The sequence below is a fragment of the Salvia splendens genome, chromosome 8 (genome assembly GCF_004379255.2).
Source record: "Salvia splendens isolate huo1 chromosome 8, SspV2, whole genome shotgun sequence".
Classification (NCBI taxonomy): Eukaryota; Viridiplantae; Streptophyta; class Magnoliopsida; order Lamiales; family Lamiaceae; genus Salvia; species Salvia splendens.
This window is the reverse complement of record NC_056039.1, coordinates 14,658,830-14,673,273: the sequence shown is the minus strand read 5'-3', so window position 1 is coordinate 14,673,273 and position 14,444 is coordinate 14,658,830.

The following is a 14,444-nucleotide window of genomic DNA, read 5'->3' as shown; positions in this document are numbered from 1 at the left end:
TATCGATTTATTAGAAGAAAACAAATTTAACAATATTAAAATTTAAAAGAAGGCAAATAGTTTATTAAAAAAATTAATTATATTAAATCACGTCAATTGGCCTTTATGCAGTAATAGATCAAAAAAATTAATTATATTAAATCACGTCAATTTATTATATCCTGAGAATAGATAGAAGATTTCTGATTTTGAAGGCGATCCTTTATACCAAATTCAAATTCATTTTTATTTATATATGTTACTACCAATTAAAATCCTTTTTTGGTTATATATGTTACTAACAATTATCAAAAGTAGTTTTAATCCAATCCTTTACACCAACCTTAAATCCAAAAAAATATTATATATTCACCTACTTTTTATACCTTCTCAATTATACTTACATAATTATTTAAATTGCACATTAATCTCACAATATTATATCATTAACTAAAATTAAATTAAATAATTAAATAAATTTTCTTATTATATATTAAATATACTTTATATTAAAACAATACACTAACTTGAAAATTAATACACACTTCACATGCTATGATAAAATTAAAACATATTTAAAATTGTCACAATTACACAAAAGACATACCACAATACGCATACTAAATTGAAAAAATTCAAGACTCGAAATTTGTGTTTGTCCACATCTGGTCAACCAACGTAAGTCAGTTGAGTATTTTATTTCCTATTGCGTCTCTATCAAGTGAAATACTTTTGAAATTTAGCATCTTCATTTGTTATTGTAATTTGTTTTTTATTTTCATAATTAAATAATAGTAATAGATTAATTTGCAGCATCTCATAAATTTTTGCATTAACACCATATTTGGTGTAAATCTATAGAAATACTAAAAAATGGTTTGAGTTTGATGTATAATTGGAGATGATATTTACACCAAAAATGAATTTTGGTGTATAGTTAGAGTTGGTCTTATACAATGACTTAAAAATGTTTACAAGTTGATTTTACGAAATTAAATCTATTCTAGAACGTAACTTAATACACCACATATCTGAAATAATTCGATTCATAAGCATGGTCTTACGGATCATAATATACCTTATTACAAACCTTTTTATAGATGGGAGCTTTTCAACTTGTAAAAATCATGGATTAAATATGCCCGGTCAATGGATTTTGACCAAATAATAAAAGTGACGAGACATTTAATTTTGTAAAATTAAATGATATAGCGTCGATCTACATTTTACGTAGATAAATGTAGTATATTCACATTCTCAAATCCGATTTCCGGTGAGTGAGAAATGGTGGATTAAAGTTGGGCATAATTAGCTTTTAATTAAAGCTTACAGTTGGAGCTTAGGGAATAATTAACTAGTGTTAATTATCCCACATAGGAGAAGTAACACATATTTTAATATGTTTAAATTAAGTGACTTTATGTTACTTAATAATTATAGTGGACCAAGATGGGTGAAAGAACCCACACGAGCGCACACGCGCGCGCCGCCGCCCGCCTGAGCCCGAGCCCGAGCCCGTGCCCGTGCCCGTGGTCGTGGCCGCGGGCCCGGGCTCGGGCCCGATCCCGATCCTGATCCCGATCTCGATCTCGATCTCGATCTCGGACTTGGATCTTGGATCTTGGATCTTGGCAATTGCACACGCTCCGCACGCGAAAGGCACACTCCTGCCACACGCTCGTAACCGTCGGCGGTTACGAATCTGCCATGATGAGCCTTCATGGCTTGGTTGACCATGCATGGTGGCTTGGCCTATAAATAGGCTAGCCATTCCACTGCATTAGACACACATTACACAAGCATAAGCTCTCTCCCTCTCTCAGCATTGTCTTTCTGTCGAAGCTCTGCCCTCTCCTCCATCCAGTTCGCCGGAGCTCTGTTGATTGCGGTGCTGCATCACCAGAGACGTAGCCGTTTTACCTTTGGGGACGACACGCCAAACCGAGAGCACTACCGGAGCGTATCTCATCTTGCGGGAAGAGGCCTCCTTGACTCGGCTAAACTTATTCACGGTTACTGTTTCAATTTCAGCTGTAATTTTTAGTTCAGTTTCTCCTTTTGTATTCATTCTTTGGGTTTGTATTACGCCCGACTTTTATCTCTTGTAATCTCAGAAACCAACAATCGCAAGACGAGATATAACTTGCTTTTGGAGGAATTTGGACACTAAACTGAACCTAAAAACTTTCGAAACATTTAACACCTTTGTTGGAGATGTCGACCGAATCCAACACCGCTGCTACCACCACCACCGCCGCCATTTCCTCCACCATGGCGACCACTGTACCGGTCAACACTTCATCGATCCCCTCGATGATGCCAACCCCCGGCTTCCCAGCCGCCTCTTCAACTGTCCCATGGGTTTGGGACAACCCTTTTGGGGCGTCCACTGGTTCCACCTTTGGTGGTTCGGTTGGTTCCACTTTTAGTGGTTCCTTCGGATCCTTTAATGAATCGAGTGCTTGGGCCTTCGGGTCTCACACGAATGCTGGGGCCTTCGGGTCTCATGCGGGTGCTAGTCCCTTCGGGGCTGGTACGACCATGGCGGGCTCTATGCCCAACATGAATGGTGGGGGCTCTATGCCTAACCATGTTGTTGGCTCCTTCGGGGGCAACGGAATTGGTTCCTTCCATGAACCAAGTGCGGCACCTTTGGCACCAAGAATGATGCCACCTGCCGAGAAACCACCAAAGTTTGGAGGATCTGACTTCAAGCGGTGGTACCAAAAGATGTTGTTCTACTTGATAATATTGGGCGTCGCCAACTTCCTCACGGAAAACGAGCCGCATGCGCCAAATGACCAAGAGACTAGGCTCGAAGTCATGGCGGACTATGAAGCTTGGAGAAAAGGGGATTATCTATGTAAAAATTTTATTTTAAGTGCATTAGATGATAGCCTCTACAATGTATACTCCAATGTAACCACATCTAAACAAATGTGGGAAAACCTAGAAAAGAAGTATAGCATAGATAATGCTGCAGGGACTGAACAAGTTGTAGCTTCCAAATTTATGGACTACAAGATGGTCGATTCTCGACCTGTCATGGAGCAAGTCCAAGAGCTCCAAATGATCATCCACGCACTAGTGGCTGAAGGGATGACCTTGCCCGATAAATTTCTAAGGTGCACGATCATTGACAAGCTTCCTCCCAGCTGGAAGGACTTCAAGAGCTATCTCAAGCACACGCGAAAGCAGATGACCCTTGAAGACTTTATCGTGAAGTTGCGCATTGGGGCTGATGTGCGCAAAAGCGACCAAAAGGCTAAGGGCTTCACCCCAAATGAAGCCAAAGCCAATCTGTTGGAGCGGGGCGGTCCCTCCAACAAACGCCCTCGCCCAAACCGTCTAAATGACAAAGGGAAGGGAAAGCAGCCTTCAAAGAAGTTTGAAGGCGACTGCTACAAATGTGGCAAACCAGGCCACTTTGCAAAGGACTGCCGCAACAAGAAAAAGAAGCCGGTTGCCCACGTCGTTGAGAAGGAGTTCAAGGACTGGGACGAGAACGACCTCATTGCTGTGATCACTGAAGAGGTTAACCTTGTTGATAACAAGGGTGGCTGGTACATCGACACCGGCGCTACTGCTCATGTCTGCTCAGATAGGAGCAAGTTTGCCTCCTACACTGCTGTTGAAGGGAGGAAGATCAACATGGGGAATCAAGCATCCTCCGAAGTCCTTGGCATCGGAAATGTGATCCTCATGATGACGTCTGGCGTCACAATAACGCTGAAGGATGTGCTGCATGTCCCGGACATCCGCAAGAACCTAGTGTCAGGATCAATACTAGTTAATAAGGGGTTTAAACTTGTATTTGAGTCCGATAGGTTTGTATTGTATAAGTTTGGAAAATCCCTCGGGAAAGGTTATGTAACCGACGGGCTTTTCAAACTTAGTGTGGCAACTCGCAGTGTTGCGAAGCCTTTGGCTAATAATAAAGCATCTACTTCCTCTTACTTGACTGAGTGTTCAAATTTGTGGCATTGTAGATTGGGACATGTGAATTCAAAAGTCATTAAAAGATTAGTGAATTTAGATTTACTAAAGGCTAATAAATTGGATATCCAAGATAAATGTGAAATTTGTCTTGAAGCAAAAATGACTAAGTTACCGTTTCACTCGGTGGAACGAAGCACAAAACCCCTTGAATTAATTCACACGGACGTATGTGATTTAAAGATGGTGCAAACTAGAGGTGGTAAAAAGTACTTGAAAGAGTAGGTTTGCGTAGGTGTCGTTCAAGCAAGGATGTATCCTACTGATCAGGATGAAACAATCCCCTGCTAAGCCTAAACCTGGTATCAATAAATCCTCAACCCTCTTCTACTGGGTAGTATAGTGAAGGTAGGGGTCGAATCCCACAGAGATGGTGACGGTTGGAGTGATTGTGGTGATATTCTGGAAGGGTTTGGTTTAGCTACCACGCTTGGGTTGAGTCTCTACCTAGACAGGAAATTAAGATGGTGTCCTACTGACTAGGAAGGGTGAATGGTGGTCGACATGTAGTGGTGTACGTGGAATTATGGTGAATGCGGTGTAACAGAAAATATGCGGAAAGTACTAGGTTTCCATAAAAGGCTAAACAGAAAAGTAGGGAATAAGTGGTAGTTGTGGTGACTAGGCTGACAGATCTGCAGGATGTAATTAAAAGTAAAGGACAAAAGCAAAAAGGGATCTAAAAAGTAAAGTGCTCCCCAACATTGGATATGGACATCATCTTCTTCAACAAACACAAACTAAATCAGAAGAAAAACAAACCAGATCCAGCACCATTAAAAACACCGATTAACAACTCAAGAAACCAAATCTACAAATTAAACCTTAAACAAACAGATCGAAACCCGAAACTGCGATTACGCCCACTAGTCAACATGCAAGTATGCAGAGACCACGTGAACAGGGCTTTCCACACTTAACTAATTCAGATCTAAAAACTAAAGACAATCTAGGCTAGCAAACACAGAAAGTTTAACTATGTAACTTAAAACATGCGATTCAACACTGGAGATTACCGTAACAACTAGATCTAAATTATCTAGGCGGAAAGAAAAGAGAAAACGGAAAGAACCAAAATGAAAACAACTTCATAGCACTTAGAAAACGTTTGGAATCACAACTAAAACTTTAAAGTACGAAATTGTTTGAGAACACAGCAGATCCAACGAAGGAACACTAAATGCGAAAACTAAGAAAGCAAGTAAAAGGTGTTTTGCCACTTCGGGCGATAGAACAGTAACACGGAGGAAACAAGCTGGCTGGAACGAGAGAATGGAACTCCGGGAAACTGACGATCTTCAAGTGACCATGACTGTGGCGAGGAACGAGAAACTCGAAAGATAATGCTGAAGGACTGATTGACCGAAGAGAGATTGCTAGCTAAGTTTAGGAGTTCACTAACTACTTGATGATCATTCTCTCTCCAAGTGGCTTCTTTATATAGGGAGGCCTCCCTTGATTTTTAGGGTCGACTCTCGGCGTGAAATGACTCTTTTGCCCCCTTGCTAGCGGTTGATCTGTCCCAGCTATCCTTCTTCTCCATCTCGAGCCATTTTTGCATGTATACTGGTCAGTACGTAATCGTCCTGACGCCCTTTTCACCTGAAGTATCTGAAGCTTTGCCTACTGGCTAGAACACTCAACCTGCACACTTAAGCAACTTGTTTTGCAGATAAAGTTCAAATATGCACATCATACTGACCAGTAACCAAGGCCTAGAATGCGACTTATCAAACTGGTCACACTTACCACATGCTTGTCCTCAAGCGTGAAGACAAACAAAAGAAGTAAGTCGTATTCTAGCCTGGTTACTCCCCTGACCGACTCTACCTTAACTAGACTCTATACCACGACGCAAAGAAAAACACTTGAACAAACACAGAAAAACACACAATCAAACATAAAAAGACTAAAACACAAAGATTGGGCTATATTTTCAACCATCCCTCCCCTCGGGATTAGGTGCAATCCGACCTTAGACAGCCTTGAGCTTCCGCCACCCCCTCTTTCTTTCCCAGTCAGTATATCCGCTTGTCAAGATCGCCCAAACTCTCGGCCAAACACTAGGTTCACTCAGTCACTCATACCTTACCAGGACGATTAGGACTGCATTCTCTCAATATGCTCAACCACAATTGCTTCGGACTTAGATCTCACGTGTAGCTACTGAAGGACTTAAAGGCTTGTAATGGGGCTATTGGTTTGTAATGTTTTGGGGTGGATGTTCCTAAGGCTCTAGGTTCAAAATTTCTGCTTCATTGAGGTGGGGGAACTGTGTGCATTTGGGCTCTTGGTTGTTGCTTCTCTTGGCTGGCGCTTCTGGCTATGATCTCCAACTGGTCAGTAGCTTCTTGTGGCTTCGCCACCCTTATTCCTTCTATTTCCTTTTTTTGTGGTCAAGTTTTTTGACCATTTTCTTCATATTCTTCTCTCTTCTTTTTTTTTTGTTCCTCTTTCCCCTGTGGCTTCGCCACCCTTATACCTTCTTCTTCTTTTTTTGTGGACCTGGGATGACTCCCTGGTCGATTTTCTTCCAAACGTTCTTGTCCAGCTGGATTCTGCTTTCTTGTACACCCTTCTAGCCAGTAAGCTTCATTCGCTTCATGCCTTGCACACACACAGTCCCAGTGGCTAGGGGTATTTATCTGGGTATAAAGAGTTAGAAAAGAGGTTCTAAAGGTGGTTTTTTTTGGGGGGGGGGGGGGTTCCTACTGCCTTCAGTGTTGCTACACGCAGTCACTTCACCCTAGGCAATTTGTGGCAGCCGCTCTTTTCTTTTCTAAACATGTGGAATGTGGTTCCACTTAAAGCTTATAACTCACATTTTAAGAGGGCTTTCGTGTTTGGCTCTAAGTATGGGCTTTTCTCTCATACTCACATCATCTATCCTGGCTAGGAGGTACTAAGGGGGGTGGTTTCTGTTTTCCAGCATGTCTTATTTCCCTCAATTCCCCTCACCGTCAGCTCAAGACAGTTGAGTTTTAAGCCCAATCAACACACAAAATAAAAAAAACTATACCTAACAGGACACTAACACAAGCACAAACACAGACCACACATATACACATTCATCATACTGGTCATTGCGTCCCCCCTCCTACTTCACAAGTGTCTGCCCTCAGATAGGGCTGTGAACTGGAAAAGGTAATGGCCAGTATGATGGACACATAGACAAACAGAAAAAAACAACATATTAAAACTAAAACTTCTCACACTTAGACTATGGAATGGGCTAAGTGGGAGAGTGATACGAGCCTCCTTTCTATCATTATTAATTAGTTTAGATATATTAGGGATTTGCATATCTTTTCTTATATTTGTTTCTTGTTCCATAAGCTAGTATTCTAGTATTATAAATAGGGATAGGTTGTTATCATTTTATTCAGTCAATCAATGAAATACAATATTATTTGAGCCCTAAAAAGTCTCACGGTTCTTTCGCTTCTGACGCTGCTGCCCGACGGGAAGCCCCACGCACAGCCGCCCAGATTTATCTGAACTTGATCTTGAGCTGCCCGACGGAAAGGTTTCCGCGCCGATCCTACGATTGGACGCCGGAGAGGTTATCGATCGCCGAGTATCCTCGTCGATCATAGTTAAGGAATTGAGTCCTTAACAACTGGTGCTCTCAATGAGAGCACCAGTTGATACGACCCTTTGTCGTATCCCTTTCTCCGGCGTCCTTACGTAGGATCGGTGGCGATCTAGCTCGCGGCTGTGCGCGGGGCTTCCCGTCGGGCAGCAGCGTCAGAAGCGAAAGAACCGTGAGACTTTTTAGGGCTCAAATAATATTGTATTTCATTGATTGACTGAATAAAATGATAACAACCTATCCCTATTTATAATACTAGAATACTAGCTTATGGAACAAGAAACAAATATAAGAAAAGATATGCAAATCCCTAATATATCTAAACTAATTAATAATGATTGAAAGGAGGCTCGTATCAGAGAGTTTGAAAACCTAAACAGAAACCAACAAACAAAACACACATATATACAAAACTCCTCACACTTAGCCCATGCAATGGGCTAAGTGTGAGCCAACATGCTTACGAAAAAGAAAACAGAAAACACAAACACATGCGCCAAAAAGACAAACCCTTTACTTCTCACACTTAGACTATTAAATAGGCTAAGTGTTAGAAATGGGGTTTGCACACAAACAACAAATTATACTACATAAAAAAAAACATTTAAAGTACGAAAAAAAACTAAAAACTGAAATTAAAAAGAAAACTAACTGGTCAGGTGTGGTGGTGGTCACTTGTTCCTCCTGCTCCTTCGCGGGGCAGGTTGTGGTGCAGGTGGTTCTTCTGGTTGCTCCTCCTCATTCTCGGATTGCTTGTTCCCAGATTCTGCCGACTCTTCGGCATCTCCTTCCTCTTGTTCCGCCTCTTGTTTCTGCTCTGCTTCTTTCATCTCGGTTAATACCTCCTCTGATACTCGTGGTTCATTAGCTCGGCCTCCATGGCCACTTGGTTCAACAGCTTCCTCTTGGCCTCGTTGCGTTAACTCTATCAATATCTCGTATATCACGGACGCCATCCTGGCCATTTCTGTTATCAACCGGTAGTTTTCCTCTCCTAGCCTGGTAACAATCGTCTCCAAAGCCTCTTGCTTCTGACTCTGCCTCGTCTGTCCTGCAGACTCCTTCAGGATCCCTTCCATTACTGATGCTAACCGTGTCATTTCTGATCTCATCTGTCTGTTTTCCTCCGCTATCTCGTCCACAGCCTTCTCTAGCCTTTCCTGTCTCTGCTCCTAATCTTGTGTTCCCGGATGTGCTGCAGATCTCCCAGTCGGTATAGCTTCTTCTCCCATTGCGTAGAAACGTGGTACGCCCTGCCTCATGTAAACGGTGTTCGTTCGGACGAACAAATGTGTATCAAAGAGACCAGGAGGATCCACCATGATCTGGTCGGATAAGTCTTCGGCCTCCGTGATGATGATGTTGTTTCTGACGAACACTCCCAAGATATGGCGGAGAGTGAGGTTCCTTGCTGGGTGGGTGGCAATTAGATGGCATTGGTAGGCGGTCCTAAAACCCAAATGTAACTTCCTTCCATACTTGGCGCACCAGAGAAGATATAACTCCGTCATCGATGTCCAAACAGCGGAGTTCGACTGCACCAATAAATTGAAATCCAGGTAAAGCTGTACAAGACGCAAAATTGGGTTGTTGAAATGAACGGAGCGGGAAATAGTGGACTGGAATTGCTCTGCATCAGGGTGAGTAAGTTCCTCACAGGCTTCCTGGGGCTCAAATTCCACATGTCTGCGGGGAATTCCCCGCTTCCTACTTCTCCACTCAGGCCCTATGCGAGTTGAAGTGGGTTTGATTTTTGTTGCCCGTGCTTTCTTTCCCATGGTTGTAGTGGTGATTTGGTGGTGGAGATTCGGAGTTTAATTTCTGGGCGAGATGGAAGAAAAATTTTTAAAAGTGAAAATGAAAATGAGGGTTTGTGAAGGAGAAAGGTGAAGACGGTATGATTAAATGAGGAAGAGAGAGAGCAGTTGTGGGTAGTTGTAACCGGCTATGGGAGGTATCCGGTCGCGTCGTTTCAAAGGAGAGATGGTTGAGAATGCCGGCTCTTGATTGGCTGGCGTCTCCTCTCTCTGCTCACGCGCCTTCTCCAGCCGCTGCCACCCTGCAAAAGCTGCACAAACTTTAATTCAAATTTTCGTCCTCTCCATAATTCCCCCTATACTTGCCTAATAAGGAAAATAATTCAAATGGACACTTAAATAAAAATTGAAATAGCTCCAAATAAGCAATCTCGTGGTCAATGCATACTTCAAAATAATAATTAAGGCCCGAAAATATTTTTGGGTTTTCTAAACATTAACATGCAAAGGTTTAAATCAATTAACTACCATATATTCACAATATTTACATCTTTTCCTAGGCAATTTAGAATTCTACTTGGCCAGTAAGTGTAGACTTTCAAAAGAATTGGCCCAGTGGAATTCTAAATTCCTATCCTACTGGTCAGTATGTGGTCAAAGTACGTGGTTGCAGTGGGATCTCATCCACTACAACCACATCATTGTTGTCTCTAAACACCTTGAGCCTATGCCCATTCACAATAAAAGGTTCAGAGTTAGGAAAACTCCCTGAAATTTCTACTGCTCCATTGGAACGGAGTGAGTTGATGACATAAGGTCCTATCCACTTCGATTTGAGTTTCCCAGGCATGAGCTTCAACCTTGACTGGAAGAGTAGTACTTTCTGGCCTACATGGAGCTCCTTGGTTCTCAGATTTCTATTATGCCACAATTTAGTTCGCTCCTTGTACCACATGGCGGAATCGAACGACTCCAATCTAAGTTCCTCAAGCTCCTGAAGCTGCAGCTTCCTTTCCTCTTCACAGGCTGTAGCATCCATATTCACTTCCTATACTGCCCAGTATGCCCGGTGTTCAATTCCAACCGGTAAATGGCACATCTTCCCAAAAATGATCCGATACGGGGACATCCCTATGGGGGTCTTGTAGGTTGTTCGGTATGCCCAAAGAGCATCTTCTAACCTCACACTCCAATCCTTCCTAGAAGGATTTACAGTCTTCTCCAGAATCTTCTTGATCTCGCGGTTAGAAATCTCTGCCTGACCGTTAGCTTGCGGATGGTAGGGACTCGAAAGTCTGTGGTGCACACCGTATTTTTTCATTAAGGCCTCAATCGTGCGATTACAGAAGTGTGTACCTTGATCAGATATGATCGCCCTCGGAACTCCGAACCGGCTGAAGATATGACTCTTTAAGAACTTGGCCACCTCCTTTGCTTCACAAGTGCTCGTGGCTTTGGCTTCTATCCATTTGGAGACGTAATCCACCGCGACTAAGATATACAAATTGCCATAGGATGAAGGAAACGGACCCATGAAGTCCATTCCCCAAATGTCGAACAATTCACATACAATTACCGGAACCTGGGGCATCTCATCTTTCGCAGATATCCTACCGGTCAGTTGACAGCGCTCACAACTTCTGCAGAACTCGTATGCATCCTTGTTGAGGGTTGGCCAATAGAAGCCGCTATCCAAAATCTTCCTTGCTGTTTTCTTGGATCCGAAATGTTCTCCACATGCTAACGAGTGGCAATGGATCAGAACGTCTCTTTGCTCCCAGTCAGGAACGCACCTCCTTATCACTTGATCGGATCCCACTCTCCACAGATAGGGGTCGTCCCAAAAGTAGTATTTTGCCTCACTCTTGATCTTCATTCTTTGGGCCTTAGTAATACTCGGCATTTCTGGAAGTTCTCCAGTCACCAGGTAGTTGGCCAGGTCTGCATACCACGGCTCTTGCCCTATCTTTTCTTTTCCTTTTGCTGTATCGTACTGGCCAGTAAGTTTCATTACTTCTTCCTAGTCAATCTTCCTGCCTTCAAAAATTACCTCACATAAATGCTCCTCTGGAAACTTGTCGTGCACCTCTTCGCTGTTCCCATCTTGCACTATTCTACTCAAATGGTCCGCCACCTTATTCTCGACTCCTCTCTTATCTTCCACCGCCCAATCAAATTCTTGTAACAAGAGGAACCATCGGATCAAACGGGGTTTGGATTCCTTCTTGGCAATCAGATACTTAATCGCTGCGTGGTCAGTATAAACGATGACCTTGGATCCCAACAAATATGGCCGGAACTTCTCGAAAGAATACACCACTGCCAGCATCTCTTTTTCAGTGGTATCGTAATTCCGATGGGCTTGATTCAGAGTCTTAGAGGCATAAAAAATTACGTACCTCTTCCCATCGATCTTCTGACCCAGTACGGCTCCCACTGCATAATCGCTGGCATCGCAGATTACTTCAAAAGGGTAGTCCCAGTCAGGAGCCCGTATGATAGGTGCGGATATCAGTTTTTCCTTGAGAAGATTGAACGCAGCCTTGCATTGCTCATCAAAAACAAACTCTACTTCATTCTGAAGAAGTCGGGTAAGGGGTTGGACGATCTTGGAGAAATCCTTGATAAATCTTCGATAAAATCCGGCGTGCCCTAGAAAACCCCTTATCCCCTTCTGATCAGTAGGGAATGGTAATTTGGATATCACATCCACTTTGGCTCGATCCACCTGGATACCTCTTTCTGAGACCACGTGTCCTAAAACTATCCCTTCGGTGACCATAAAATGGCACTTCTCAAAATTCAAAACTAGACTTTTTACTTGACACCGCTCTAGAACTATGTCCAAATGATGAAGGCAAGTATCGAAAGAGTCTCCGTAAACCGTGAAGTCATCCATGAATATCTATATGCAGTCCTCAATCAAATTGGAGAATATGCTCATCATACATCGTTGAAACGTACCTGGAGCGTTACATAAGCCGAAAGGCATGCGTCGGTATGCATAGGTTCAAATGGGCAAGTGAAGGTGGTCTTATCCTGGTCTTCAGGATCTACGTAAATTTGGAAGTAACCGCTGTACCCATCTAGAAAACAGAAGTACTTCTTCCTAGCTAATCTCTCCAACATTTGGTCGATGAAAGGCAGGGAAAAATGGTCCTTCCTGGTCGCATTGTTCAGCTTATGGTAATCGATGCACATTCGCCAACCCGTGACCAGCCTCGCTGGAATCAGCTCATTCCTCTCATTTTGAACGACTTGGATTCCCGACTTCTTTGGGACCATGTGGATCGGGCTGACCCACTCACTATCTGGCACTGAATAGATAATCCCTAGCAACAACAATTTCAAGATTTCCTTCAATATTTCTTCTCGCATGTTGGGGTTTACCTTACTTTGGGCATCTCGATGTGCCTTTGCTCCATCTTCCAGCCTGATGTGGTGCATGCAGACATCGGGACTTATTCCCACTAAATCTGTAAGGCTCCATCGAATTGCCTTTCTGTTCTTACTCAACACAATCAGTAGCCTTGCCTCCTGTTCCTTTGTAAGGCTGCTGCTGATAATCACCGGATATGAGTTCTCCTCTCCGAGGAAGGCATACTTCAAATTTGATGGCAATTTCTTCAGCTCAACTTGGGGTGGAAGCGTGTCTTCGGGTAGAGGGTTCTTCTCAGCCTCTCCGTCGTTCTCTAATTTTTCCTCTAAAGATTTCTCTATACTGACTGGTAGCTTGGCCCCTGTGGCTCCAATGAATTCCGATTTCAGGCAGAAGTCCTTAATTGCTCCCTCTATCTCTTCATCGGTTAACCCTTGGCTACTGATCAAATCACACCATGCAGCAGCTTCTATGTCCGCCTGCTCATAAACATCTGAAGCTTGGAGCTTCTCCTGCAATAGTTCGGTCTCAAGAAAATCTTGGACTAGGGGGTCAATCACATCAACATAGCACAAGTTTTCAGAATCAATAGGTTTCTTCATGGCCTCATTGATATCAAAAGTAAATTTCTCTCCATGGAAATCAATGCACATTGTCCCCTCGGCCATGTCTACTATTGTCTTGGCCGTATGCCACTAGATTCCCTAGCCTCGGACTCACTCATTTTGATCACGTAAAATTCCGCAAGGTAGGTAAAATCATGCACTCTAACCAACACATTTTCTAGAACACCCTCAGGACTTATGCATGACCTATCAGCCAGTTGGATCAACACTCTAGTGCTCGACAACCTAACTCCCTTCAATCGGTTATAGATTGACAAAGGCATGACATTAATAGAAGCTCCCAGATCACACATTGCATGCTCGACTTTCACATCTCCTATAGTTATGGGTAGAGTGAACATACCTGGATCGGCCCTCTTGGGCAGTAGCTTCTCCTGCACAATTGCAGACGCGATCCCTTCTACCATGATCTTCCCATCCTCTTGGGCTTTCTCGGCTATGAATTCCTTAATGAACATCCCAAGAGGGGGTAGCTTCACGGCTTGGAGGAATGGTATGGTGACATCCAATTTCCCAAAAATCGACAAGTAGTTCACCGGGTTCTCCTTCTTTCTTTTTGTAACAAAGCGGAAAGGGAATGGTCTCTCCCCCTTTTTCTCCTCTACCGGTCCCTCAGCAACCTTCTTGGAATCCTCCTTGGGCAAATTCTGGGTCTGAGCCTCCGTTCTGAATTTTACCTCTTGATTGGGTTCCTTCCTGACCAGTACGCTCTCGGGTTCACCTCCTCCACATGGCGTCTCCCCCAAGAGAAATGGGTCCTGCTTCCGCGGCATGGATCTCTTAAGCTCTTCCACTGAGATGGTGTTGCCCCCTATCTTCGTTCCACTCGGCTCTCCACTTGGTTGTTTCGGTCGAGGTCCATCATACGTAGTTCCTGACCTCAATGTAACCTTACTCACATTCGCCTTTTCGGGTATTTGGACTGTAGACGGGAGTTTACCTGCATTTCCTCTTATTTCACCCATAGAACTGGCCAGTTGGGCCAACTGCTTATTCATCATATCCATGTTCGCTTTATGTTCCTTCTGGGCATTTTGCATCCCCTGCACCACTTCGTTGTGGGATTGCAACTCGCCCTTGATACCTTGCTACGACGCGAGCAGTTCTCCCATCAT